This window comes from Psammomys obesus, unplaced genomic scaffold (genome assembly GCF_907164565.1).
Source record: "Psammomys obesus unplaced genomic scaffold, mPsaObe1.curated_primary_1811, whole genome shotgun sequence".
In the NCBI taxonomy this organism is placed as follows: domain Eukaryota; kingdom Metazoa; phylum Chordata; class Mammalia; order Rodentia; family Muridae; genus Psammomys; species Psammomys obesus.
In genome coordinates, this window is record NW_026596430.1 from 344,498 (window position 1) to 358,933 (window position 14,436).

Consider the following 14,436-nt stretch of genomic DNA (forward strand, 5'->3'; position numbering starts at 1 on the left):
TTGAAATTTTTTTCATACAAGTCTTTGACTTGCTTGGTTAGGGTTACACCAAGTACTTTATGTCATTTGTAGCTATTGTGAAGGGTGTTTCCCTAGTTTCTTTCTCAGCCCTTTTGTCTTTTGTATATAGGAGTGCTACTGATTTTTTTTGAGTTAATTTTGTATATGGCCAAATTGCTAAAGGTGTTTATCAGCTGTAGGAGTTCCATGGTGGAGTTTTTGGGGTCACTCATGTATACTATCATATCATCTGCTAATAGTGATAATTTGACTTCTTCCTTTTTCCATCTGTATCGCCTTGATCTCCTTCAACTCTGTAATTGCTCTAGCAAGGACTTCCAGAAGTATGTTGAAGAGATATTGAGAGAGTGGGCAGCCTTGTCTTGTCCCTGATTTCAGTGGGATTGCTTTAAGTTTCTCTCCGTTCAGTTTGATGTTGGCTATAGGCTTGCTGTATATCTCCTTTACTACATTTAGATATGTGCCTTGTATCCCTGATCTCTCCAGTACTTTAAACATGAATGGATGTTGGATTTTGTCAAATGCTTTTTCAGCATCTAGGGAGATTATCATGTGTTTTTTTCTTTCAGTTTGTTAATATGCTGTATCAGATTGATGGATTTCCATATATTGAACCACCCCTGCATACCTGGGATGAAGCCTCCTTGGTCATAGTGGATGGTATCTTTGATCTGTCCTTGTATTTAGTTTACAATATTTTGTTGAGTATTTTTGCATCAATGTTCATAAGGGAGATTGGCCTGAAATTCTCTTCCTTTTGTGGTCTTTGTGAGGTGTAAGTACCAATGTGACTGTGGCTTCATAGAATGAGTTTGGTAATGTTCCTTCCGTTTCTATTTTGTGGAATAGTTTGAAGAGAACTTGAGTTAGCTCTTCTTTGATGGTCGCGCTGAAACCATCTGATCCTGGGTTTTTTTTTTTTTTTGGATGGGAGACTTTTTGTGACCACTTCTATTTCCTTGGGGGATGTAGGACTATTTAATTGATTTACCTGGTCCTGATTCAGCTTTGATAAGTCGAATCGATGAAGAAAATTGTCCATTTCATTTAGGTTTTCAAATTTTGTGGCACATAGACTTTTGAATTATGTCCTAATAGTTGTTTGGATTTCCTCAGTGTCTGCAGTTATGTCCCCCTTTTCATTTCTGATTTTGTTGATTTGGGTGGTGTCTCTCTCCCTTTTAGTTAGCTTGGCTAAGGGTTTGTCTACCTTGTTGATTTTCTCAAAGAACCAGCTCTTGGTTTCATTGATTTTTTGAATAGTTTTAGTTGTTTCTATTTGATTGATTTCAGCCCTGAGTTTGATTATTTCCAGCTGTCTACTCCTTTTTGGTATGTCTGCTTCTTCTTTTTCTAGGGTTTTAAAGTGAGCCATTAAGTTGCTTGAATGAGCTGTCTCGAATTTCTTCTTGAAGGCACTTAGTGCTATGAAATTTCCTCTTAGCACTTCTTTCATTGTGTCCCACAAGTTTGGGTACTTGTGTCTTCATTTTCATTGAGTTCTAGGAAGACCTTCATTTCTTTTTTATTTCTTCCCTGACCCAGCTGTCATTTAGTAGCAAGTTGTTCAGTTTCCATGTGTGTGTAGGCTTTTTGTTGTTTCTGTTGTTGTTGAGGTCCAGCTTTATTCCTTGGTGATCAGACAGGGTACAAGGGATTATTTCAATCTTCTTGTTTCTGTTGAGGCTTGCTTTGTGACCAACAATATGGTCTATTTTGGAGAAGGTTCCTTGAGGTGCTAAGAAGAAGGTAAATTGTTTTTTGTTTGGGTGTAAGGTTCTATAAATGTCTGTTAGGTCCATTTGATTCATGACTTCTGTTAGAGACATTGTTTCTTTGTTTAATTTCTATTTTGCTGATCTGTCCTTTTTCGAGAATGGGGTGTTGAAGTCTCCCACTATTAATTTGTGGGGATCTATGTGTGGTTTAAGTTTTATCAATGTTTCTTTTACAAATGTAGGTGCCCTTGTATTTGGTGTATAGATGTTCAGGATTGTGATGTCTTCCTGGTGGAATTTTCCCTTGATGAGTATGAAGTGTCCTTCCCAATCTTTTTATTAATTTCGGTTGACAGTCTATTTTATCAGGTATTAGAATGGCTACTCCTGCTTGCTTCTTGGGTCCATTTGCTGGGAAAGCCGTCTTCCAACCCTTTACCCTCAAGTAATGTCCTATATTTGAGTCTCAGATGTGTTTCTTGTATGCAAGAGATTGCTGGGTTTTGTTTACGCATCCATTCTGTTAGTCTCTGTCTTTTTATTGGAAAATTGAGTCCTTTGATGTTGAGAGAGATTAATGACCAGTGGTTGTTAGATCCTTTGATTTTGACGTTGGCTGTGGTCATGAGGTTGTGTGCTTGGTTGCTTTTTGTTTTACTGTAGTGAGGTTCATTGTTTCCTGTGTTTCCTTGAAAGTAGCTAGTTTTCTTGGGTTGTATTTTCCTTTCTAGTGTCTTCTGTAATGCTGGATTTGTGTTGAAATTTGTTTTTGTCATTAAATATCTTGTTTTCTCCATCTATGAGGACTGAGAGTTTTGCTGGGTATAGTAGTCTGGGCTGACATCTGTGTTCTCTTAGGGTCTGCATGATATCTATCCAGGCCCTTCTGGCTTTCATAGTCTCTATTGAAAAGTCAGGTATGATTCTAATGGGTTTGCCATTATATGTTACTTGGCCTTTTCCCTTGCAGCTTTTAGTATTTTTTCTTTTTTCTGTATACTTACTGTTTTTATTATTATATGGCGGGAAGATTTTCTTTTCTGGTCTAATTTATTGGGTGTCCTATAGGGCTCTTGTATTCTTATTGGCTTCTCCTTTATGTTGGGGAAATTTTCTTCAGTGATTTTGTTGAAAATATTTTCAACAAATATTTCAACAAAATAATTTTCCTTCTTTTCCCACTATTCCTACTATTCTTAGGTTTTGTCTTTTTATGTTGTCTTGAATTTCTTGGATGGTCTCTGTCAGGAATTTTTTAGATTTAACATTTTCTTTGACAGTTACATCGATTTCTTCCATTGTATCTTCCACACCTGAGATTCTTTCTTCCATCTCTTGTAGTCTATTGGTTATGCTAACCTCTGTAGTTCCTGTTTTCTACCTTAAGTTCTTTCTCTTCACAATTTCCTCCATTTATGATTTAATTTTTCTAATTCTATCTACATATCTTGAACTGTTTTGTTGATTTCCTTCACCTATCTGACTATTTTCTTGTTTTTCCATCAATTCCTTCAGCTGTTTGTTTGAACAATCCTCTGTTTCTTTTATTTTATTCAGTGATTGAAGCATTTCCTCTCTAAAGGCCACAAACTCTTTGGCTGCAACTTCCTGTATTTCTTTACAGATGGCCATAATCTGTTTGTTTTTATCTTCCTCTATTTCTTTATGGATGACCATAATCTGTTTATCTTCCTCTATGTCTTTACCCATTTTATTTGTTTCCTTTGTTATCCTCTTCATGAACATAGATGTTAGGTCATCTTTTTGAATTTCATTTATGCTAGGGTGTCCAGGTCTACTTACCCCTGGATAACTGGGTTCTGGAGATGCTATATTGCTCTGTCTTTTGTTGGTCGAGCTTTTACACTGGCCTCTACCCATTGGGCTATCTTAGGTGTTTGGGGTTAGTTTCTGGAATCCTGTGGTTGAGAGAATCCCCTTGGCAGGAAGATGGTTTTTCCTGAAGGAAGCCTTCTAAGCTTTTTGGGCATAGTCACTGGATGGCCAGTGTTTTTCAGAAGTTGCCGCTTCTCACCTCAGGCTTAGAGACCAGAGTGGTAACTGTGGACTTTTTTAGTCGAGAGGGCTCTTCTCTCATTCAGAGAAGTCCTGAAGATAGCTGCTCTGCTTCTGGGTTTCTTGCTGTGAATTTCATGATCTGCTGATGTAACGTGTGTGTCCCGTGGTTTGGTCAGTTTTGTTAGGGATAACTGGTTGCCCCTTAGAGCAGTATGTGGGGGTTGATCTCAGGGATTCCGGGCTTTTGTAGGTCTGATGTTGGGGCTCTGTGCCCCAGTAGCCAAGAGGTAATCTGTGGCAGGTGGGTACCGCTCTCCTGGTATCAGCAGGCTATCTGGTGCACAGCAGGTCCCTGGGTTGGGCTGGTCTGTTGGAGCCTTTTCCAGGGATATACTGGGTGGCCTAATTCTGAGGATTTCTCCTGACAGTGACTCCAAGTCTCTGGGGCACAGAGTCTGTCTGTGCCAGAGAGCTGGGAGAGCAGCAACTGTCTTTGCCTGCAGTTGGAGCCCAATTCAGTGATGTTGGCTCATACCCACCATTCGGTGGGACTTTTTCCAGGGAAAGACTGGGTGACCCAAGTCAGTACTGTTTCCTTCTTTCCCTGTCTGTTTTCTTGTGACTGGGACTCCCAGTTTCTGGTGTTGTTTGTGCCCACCGATCAGCCTGGGAAGGTGATCAGGGCAGGCAGGCATGTGGCTCTGGTCTGGGGACCTAGTGCCTCGGGATCTCTTCCGGGTTCTGGCTGGGTGACCTGAGAGTGAACCCGACTGATTCCCAAACCGTGTGGGTTTCTTCTCACCTGGGAAACATGATCGCTGTTGTTTTAGGGCCCAGAGTTCAGTCTCTTGTTCGCTATAAGGAAAATGTTGTCCAGCTCCTCAGATGCAGTGTTCTCCTGGCGCTGCCATCTTGTCCCCACCCCACCCCAGAAGGAGCAGATCTTTTCTTAAAAGGCAAACAATTAGTCCTTGTTGATGAATTGAGATTATTTAATCTTAAGATAATTCTTAAGTGATATTTATTAATTCCTATGTTGTTAAAATTCTTTTCCTGGATTATAATTCCCCCCCCCTCCTTTTTAGTATTAAAGGCTTTGATGTTTAGCAGATTGGGCACAATGTATTCTTTCCTTGTGACCCTTGTTATTTATTCCATTTATCCCTCTCAGGAAATCTATTTTTGCACGTGTTTTCTTAGAATTGTGACTGTCTTCCTTATGTGTTAGGATTTCTTCAAGTGATTTTTGCACTGCAGGATTGATTGACCATGAATTGCCTAAGTCTGAGCTCATCTTGAAATGTATTTATTTTACCATCAACTTTATAAGATAGTTCTTTCTGAAAATAGTAATCTTGGCTGGCAGTTATTTACTTTGGGGGCTGGAAAAATGTTGCTCTGTATTTTCCTAGCTTTAAAGGTTTCTTACAAGACATGCCTCATTTATTATATTTTCTTCCTTCTTTTTCTTTCTTTCTCTGTCTCCCATTTTCTTTTTCTTTCTTCCTTCCTTCCTTCCTTCCTTCCTTCCTTCCTTCCTTCCTTCCTTCCTTCCTTCCTTCTTTCTTTCTTTCTTTCTTTCTTTCTTTCTTTCTTTCTTTCTTTCTTTCCTGTGTGTAAACACACACATACATGCACACACACACAAACAAAACAAAACAAAAAAATTGGGGAAGTATAATCTCTCCCTCTGCCTGCGGACCCCAGGGATCCAACTCAGGGCATCGTGCTTGATGACAGTTACCTTTAAACACTGAGATATCTCTCTAGAAAATTTGAAAATTACATTAAAAACAACAGTAAGAATAAAAACATTATTAAAGGTACAATGGGCTCTATCTGTTACAAAGAGAAGTTTTCTTTATTAGGAGTAAGAACTATACCATATGCATGTAACAACAATTAAAGAAAAGAGGTCATTAATTTTAAGAAGAGCAAGGAGGGCTATATGAGAAAGTTTGGAGAGAGAAAAGGAAAGGAAAATGATGTAATTATGTTATAATCTCAAGTATAAAGGAAATAACAATAATCAGAAACAGAATAAAATTATGATGTAAGCGATAAAAAGGTGATCCAGAGGGTTTAAAAAGAAGGAAAAAAAAAGAGGAAAAGATAAGTGATTATACAATAATGAAGGAAATTTAAGAATGTTATATGAATGTATGAAAGCAATCATCAAATAAAAACATATTTTCTCAAATATGATTAAACAAAGCTACAGTTAGAAGTTTGAGAGGAAAATACAGAAAGCACAGATGGGAAGGGGTAGGAAAATAAAGATGAAATAGTGGAACATCTGCATCCTTGAAAATTGGAGACTAGCTTTGTTTTATGTAGGGGGCTACCAAGGATCATTTAAAGTTGTGAACTCTCTCTCTTGTCTTCTCTGTGGCTGATGCTGTTGCCTGATATTTTATGGACTGTCTTCCAAGAGATTTTTGCCAGAAGAATTTTTCTTCTTTGTGTACTGGGGCTTCTGCTAGCCATGCTTAGTTTTCTAGTCTGTGATCAGCCCACTTTCAGATTTCCAGGTATATTTTCAATTCCAGGAATAGCTAATTTGTTAGCTATAAGGAGATCTTTCCTGGTTACACTGGGAGAATGACGTGCATCCATAGCACTGAAACCTATACAAGCCAAGAACTTCTCTTCATACGATCAAGATTCCTAAATATTGTAGGTGCCAGTATACTAGGGAAGCTTGACAGCTTTCAGGTTCTATTTTAGTGAACAACAAATAATACCTTCCAGCCCAAGTTGAGCCTCTTGTCAGCTATACTTGGCTTGTCAGTACCTGGGCCTTCCTTCTCTCCATGGCTGACTGCTAGAGTTGTATCTATCTCATCTTAGAGCTGAAGCAGATTAAATATGGCCCTCTTTCTGCAGTTTTATTTTCTGTTCTTAGCTCTCCACAATGGCTCTGCTTAAAGCAATTTCCTAGCCCTCAATATGGTACCTGTGTCTTGTTTCCTTTATACAGAGCCAGGGAAGCCAGGGAATAGGACTACATCTTGACTGATGACCCATGTGTCTGAGGAATCAATGTCTCATCAAAACTTGTAACTATTTTTGAAACTTATGATGGTTGTGGTTTGCCATGAAAGCGAGATTCAGGCCTCTTCACTACATCATCTTTAGAAAGAATCTCTTTCTTCTGTACCCCCCCACCATTACAGAGGGGCAAATGGCTACAGTTTTGTGACTTCTATACTGATCACTTGTCTTTTTCTCCATGCTTATCTGATATCCTGCTGGTGGCTAGGCCTCCTCTGGGAATGGCACATGACTGTAATGCAGACGGCTTTCCTTACGGCAAGGCCTGAAGAATTGGGTCCCCACATGGCAAGGATCTGTGAGAATATCCTGTGGAGTTTCCTGGACTTTACTGAGGGAATGTTTGGTAAGCTTTTGCCTTGTGTTTGCAATTTTGGCTTTCGTATTGACAGTTTTTACCTTCACTTTGTGACAGAAGTTTTCCTAGAATCAGAAAAAGCAAGCTTGGACTATGATTCATTCTTGTTTGTCTCTGAGGATTGTGGGAATGGAACAGATCACTACTCTGTTTGTTAAAACTGATGATGTGGTTGAGTCAACAAAAGAACCTGATCTTGGTACCTCAGCTAACATCTGTATGTTCTCTCCTGATGGGAGCATGGTTCTGACAACAATTTGCCCACTGACCTGTTCCAAACAACAGCTAGATGATTATCAAAAGGTTAGAAAGGTCTTGCTGGATAGTTGGTTCCAAGACTTCATAGGAACATTTAGAGGTGAGCTAAGTAAGAATGAGGAGTTGGCTCAGGTTGCTAATTTGCCAAGATCCCTGGGGGTGGGGGTTGTAGAGAAATTAGATTTCCTGATTAGGATGTGGGGAGACACTAGGTGACAACAAATCAGAATTTTCTGGGCATGTAGTTTTTCAGCTCTTTATTCTGTAATCACAATGGCTTCCAACATGGTCACTTGGTTACATACCATTGTGCTGGGTTAGATATTAACTGTTTACTGAAGTTATGTTTCCTCCTTCATGAGTTAGCAGGAAACCACAGTGATTGAGGAGGAGAAGGAAGGTAAAAATAAAGTGTGCATATTACTGTTAAATGTAGGAAGTTCTTAACAGAGACTGTAGGTGAGAAAATGAATGTAAAACCTTTCAGTTGTGAGAAAAATAGTAGGTATATAAATAAGGGTGGCCTGAGATGTCAGTGCCTGAGTGTGTGAACTTCACCTCTTGATCTAAGTCTTCTTTTACTGATTCCACACATCTTCCTCTGGGATGTGAACCTCCACCGGGGCTGGCCTCCAGCAGTATCCTCTATCCTCCTACCAACTTTTATGAATTTCTCCTGTTCTTTATTTCTCTTTCTTTTTTGAGTAGTTTCTATATTTTCTTATTCTGATTCTTTTACTTCACCTTCAGCTTGTAGTCTACCATCTTAGCTAATTTTTTTTCTATTTTATCATATAACTTTCCTTGATTATATTTACTATTCTTAATTACTCTTTTATTATTCTCTCTTCTCTCCACTTTTTCTCCCCCGTGTCTTTGTCTTCCTGAAAAGAAAAAAACAAAACAAAACAAAAACAAAAAAACCTTCTTTTCTATGTCCATGTTTTCCTCCCATCTCAAGAATCCATATGAGAACAAATAGTCTATAGAGTTATTACCTGGGATGATCTAATGTCATGCACCCTGGAAGCTTTGTAGGGTTGATCCTGTTTACTACTTGTGTAGGAGAGAGATCAATGCAAAATTGTGTGCACAATAAAATCTAGCATGTAATTTGTCAATAAACATAAACTATAAAATTTACTACATAAAGATGTTTGAACATGATAACTAAAGTGTGAATCTATATGTTTAATTTTATTTTTCAATTACGTTTCTATTTTAATGTGAATATTATTTATTTTATACTAAAAAGGGACTCTTACACTATAAACTTTCAGGTTTCTCTTAAGCTTTAGCTCCTGGATCACTCTAAAGAAGCCTTAGACTTAAAGTAAGGCAAGGCAAGATAAGATAAACTAAGATAAAAGGCATAGCTATACAGATGTGAGTTTCAAGAAGTAAATCCATTATATTCCAATTTGATACAAGAAAAATGACATAAATAGAACATTTATTTTGCCAAATATCAATTAACCTTTTGTTTCTTTTATGTATGTTAGCACTTCTATTTTCTAATATAGAAAATTATAATTACCTGGTTTTCATGCCTCTAAACATAGTGAATCATTTTATTGAAATAGTCACAAATTGACAGCATTTGGGAGATACATTATATGACTTAATTAAAGAAAAACATGAAAAATACCATTGATCACCTTTTTCACTTAGAGACACAAATCTTTAGTTATATCTATTGGAGATTTATCAATATAGATTGAAATAGCATCCAATTTGGCAGAATCGGTATAGCGATTATTGTTCACATTATAATAATGCTGTTTCTCCTCCCTTTCTTTTGTCTTTTTTTCTGAATGAATGAATACTTCATATTCATTGCTTGAACTCCTCATTTAGAAATTAATAGTCAATAAAGTCAATTTTAATATTACTGAGAAGACAGAAATACAACATAGTATCATGGTATGCCAAATAATATGTTTGCCTTTATCTGAAGTCTTTATTATTAATCTATGCAAGTATAATTTTCAAAGTTTCATCTTAATTTATTCATGTATGTATTCACTAATGTTTTCATTCTTTTACCCAACAAATACTTGTAGAAAATCCTAGAGAGTATCTATGGGGAACACTTGGCAAGCTGTTATAGCTATCAGTGCTGTGAAAAAGAATTTGAAGATCAGTATGCACAGTTTACAAGGTGCTAGAAGCATGGTGTTCAACCCATTAAAGCCCATGCTCTCACAGTACTTAGACTTTACTGCAAAACATACACCAAAAAGTACCCACATGTATTAAAATGGTGTAACATATATACATACTACACATGTCACATACAATCATTAATACATGCATACATATGATATATAATTTAAACAACTATAACTGGATAAATGTGTGTGAATGTGCACACATGCATGTTGTGAATCGTATAATTATGTTTCTATCAAGTCACTCATTACACACACAAGAGAGTTAAAACTCTAGTTCTAATGAGTATCAGTTTTATTAACCTCAGTTTTCTCAAATGCAAAAGAACTATGTGGTATTGATCTACAATAAACCACAAATAAATATTGGCTATTATTGTATTCATAACATAAAAGGTCAATACAGTCGTGTTTGCAATACCTCCACATGTGCCTGAATATATTATTCCAGAGCAGAAAAGAAAATAGACTAGGCAGATGGAGAACACCAGTGCCAGCATTTTAGCAAAGCTGTCCCTCTCAGAGTTTAATGCAGATACCTTAAAAAAACGAAAAGAGAAAAACATGAAAATAACAGAAGAAGTGAGTTCCAAAGTAGTGAAAAATATAGTGCAAATAGATCCAAGAGGAAGGGGGTTAGGAACTGAAAAAAAGACTATTTGTGTGTGCTGTTTATTCTGTTTTGTTTTCAGCATGACATAGTTCATGTACTCTGTTCCATCCATGGGCAAAATGTTTTTGAGAGGCCAGAATTCAGAGAGAGAGAGAGAGAGAGAGAGAGAGAGAGACAAGGGATCATGGTCTCCTAGGTCTGGATGCCTCAAGAAAGAGGTTCTTGTGAAAAAAAATAACAAGATTCTACCTCTCAAGTCTGAGGAGCATAGACGATGTCAGTCTATGTGAACAGCAGCTCAAAAAGTAAGCAGTGAAAGATCAGCAACTCTTGATAGTGATGGTAGAGAAATGAGGTCACAGGGTACGCATGTGTCCTGACAATCAGACTGACTCACAGAGAGGTGAAGAGAATTAAGACTTAGTAAGTCAGAGATAAAAGGAAATAGTAGCTGAGAAGGTAAGTGAGGATGAGTTGCTGGATGTTGGCTTGACAGGCCTGAGAGACAACACTTTGAGTGAAAGCCATTCAGTCGGAGGCACCACACTGTTATAAGCTTCACTTCTAGGAGGTCTACCAGGCTCTCAAAGTGAGCATTACAGAAAAATGCCCACATTCCCCTACAGAGTGTACCATGTAAGTTACAGGTTGGCAGAGTCTAACTGCCAGAGGAGGATATTTCAAAGCCAGGCCTTTCAAGCCTTCTACATGGGAGAAGGAAAATCCTGAACCTACTCTTATATCCTGTTTCACATACGTGGTGGTGATGGTAGTCTAAAAGACAAATGTGCAGTGTGTCTGTGAAGAGTGTATGTGTGCTGTGTATGTGTGACCAGGGGAAAGAGAGAGAGGAAGAAAAGGAGGTGGGAAAGGATGAACAAGGTATATGTACATATGTGTGAAGGGTGCCTGTGATCCCATGAGTGTGAAGAGGCAGGTCATTCTGCTCTCGTTCTCCACACCTCTCTACCTTTATTCCTTGAGACAATGTCTTTCGCTGAACCTGGATGTAGACTGGCAGACATCAAACCATGGCAATCCTCATGAGAGCCCCCAGAATGCTTGGTTTACAGGCACACATAGGGCCAAACCTGGCTTTTTACATGTTACTAGGGGTCAAGATTAGATCTTTATGTTTGTGCAATAGGTGCTCTTATCAGTGAACCATCTTCCAGCCTCCACTTTTTTCCACCATATCATTCACCATAGTTCTTTAACGAGCACAATTTTTATATTTTCCATGATTCCAGAGGTTTTATTTCTTTTTCCTTTTTTGAAAATAATTATTTTCATACTATATATCTTAACTATAGCTTTTCCTTCCTCCACTGCTTCCAGCTCCTCCCCATTTGCCCTCCCCTCCAGATCCACTTCCTGTGCCTTTCTCATTAGAAAAGAACAGGCTTCCAAGAGACAACTGAACATAACAAAATAAAATATAGTAAGATGAAGCAAGAACATTCAAATTGAAGTTAAACGCAGTAGCACAATAGGAGGGAAAGATGGATCAGTAGAATTAACATAGTAAATATGGCCATCCTACCAAAAGCAATCTACAGATTCAATGTGATTCCTATCAAAATACTAGCACAATTCTTTACAGACCTTGAAAGAACAATTCTCAAATTCATAATGAAAAAACAAAAACCCAAATAGTTAAACAATCCTGTACATTAAAAGATCTTCTGGAGGTATCTCCATCCCTGATCTCAATCTGAACTATGGAGCAACATAGTAAAAACGGCATGGTACTGGCATAGAAACAGACTGATGGATCAATGGAATTGAATGGAAAACCCAGAAATAAACCCACACACGTATTGGTCAACTGATTTTTGACAAAGAAGCCAAAACCATACAACAGAAAAAAGGTAGTATCTTCATAAAATGGTGTTGGTCTAACTGGATTCCTATATGTAGAAAATGCAAATAGATCCTTATTTATCACCCTGCACAAAATTAAAGTCGAAGTGCACAAAAAACCTCAATATAAAATCAGACACACTAAATCTGTAGGAAGAAAAACTGGGGAAGAACCTTAATCTCATTGGCATAGGAGACAACTTCTTGAACAGAACACCAACAGCTTAGGTTCCAAGATCAACAATTAATAAACGGGACCTCATGAAACTGAAAAACTTCTGTAAAACAAAGGACACTGTCAAAAGAACAAAATGACAGCCTACAGAATGGGAAAAGATCTTCACCAACCCTACATTGGACAAAGTACTAATATCTAGAATATATAAAGAATTCAAGAAATTAAACACCAACAAACCAAAAATCCAATTAGAAATGGGGCACAAAGCGAAACAGAAAATTCTCAACAGAAGGATATTGAATGGCAGAGAAATGCTCACTGTCCTTAGTCATCAAGTAAATGCAAATAAAAACGATGCTGAGATTCTTTCTTATACCCATCAGATTGGCTAAGATCAAAAACTTAAGTGACAACACATGCTGGAGAGGCTGTGGAGAAAGTGGAATCCTCCTCCATTGCTGGTGGTAATGTAAACTTGTACAACCACTTTGAAAATTAATCGGGCACTTTCTCAAAAGTTGGGAATTTGCTAAACTATGTTCATAGCAGTCTTATTTATAATAGCCAGAATCTGGAAAGTACCTAGATGTCCTTCAATCAAATAACGAATACAAAAATCATGGTACATTTACACAATGGAATACTACTCAGCTATTAAAAACAAATTGTGAAATCACGAAATTTGCAGGCAAATGGATGGAACTAGAAAAGATCATCCTGTGTGAGATAACCAAGAACCAGAAAGACACACTTGGTATATACTCTCTTATAAGCAGAATTAGCCATATAATATAGGATAACTATACTAAAATCCTCAGATCTAAAGAAGCTAAACAACAAGGAGGACCCTAGGGAAGATGCTTAATTCTAATTTGCAAGGCAAACAGGATCGACACTGGAAGTGATAGAAGAGAGGGAACAGGACAGGAGCCTACCATAGATGTCCTCTGAAAGACTTCCCCAACAGGGAATTGAAGCAGATGCAGAGACTCACAGCCAAACTTTATTTAGGGCATGGGTAGTCTTATGGATGAAGGGAGGGATAGAAGGACCCAGAGGGAACAGGAACTCCATAAGAAGACCAATACAGTCAACAAATATGGGCCAAGATGGGCCTGCAGAAACTGATGTATCAACGAAGGACCATGCATGGAGAGGACCTAGACCCCCTGCTCAGCCTATAGGTGGCTCAGTTTCCATGTGGGTTCCCTAGTAAGGGAAGCAGATGCTGTCTCTTACATGAACTTGGATGGCTGCTCTTTGATCACTTCACCTGGTTGAGTGACTTTGCCAGCCCACAAAGGAAAAAGATAAAAGGTAGTACTGATGAGACTTGATAGGCTAGGGTCAGATTGTAGGGGAGGAGGACTCCCTCTTAGTGGGCTAGGGGAAGAAGAGAAAGGGAGGGCAGGACCAGGAGGAGATGAGGGAGAGCCCTACAATCCAAATATAAAGTGAATGAATAGTAAGAAATTAAAAATTTCTTATATATAATTATATATATATATAATATTTATAATTCTTATATATATATTATATATATATAATTTGAAATCAATGGACTAAAAGGAAGCTCTTGATTGAGAATGTAAAAATAAAAATAAAAACAAAAGCAAAACAACAACAACATTAACAAAAACCACAAGTAAATGCTATGCTGGGGAGGATGTAGAGTAAGGGGGAAACTTCTCTTTTGCTGGTGGAAGTGCAAAACTGTAGAACCATTATGGAAATCAATCTGGAGGTTTCTCAGAAAAGACTCAGCTATACCTCTCTTGGACATATACCCAAAGGATGTTCCACCATACCACAAGGATGCTGGCTCAACTATGTTCATAGTTTCTGTATTCAGAATAGCCAGACACTGAAGACAACCAGATGCCCCTGACTCAAGAATGGATTAAATAATATGATACATATACACAATGGAGTATTACTCAACTGTTAAAAGCAATGACATCATAAAATTTTGCAGGCAAATGGATGGAACAAGAAAATATCATCTTGATTGAGGCATCCAGACCCAGAAAGACAAACATGGTAAGTACTCACTTAGAAGTAAATATTAAATGTAAGTAAAAGATATCCATGCTACAATCCACAGACCCAAAGAAGCCAAGGAGAGACCAAGGGAGGATTCTTGAATCTCACTCAGAAGAGGAAATAAAATAGACATCTAAAGT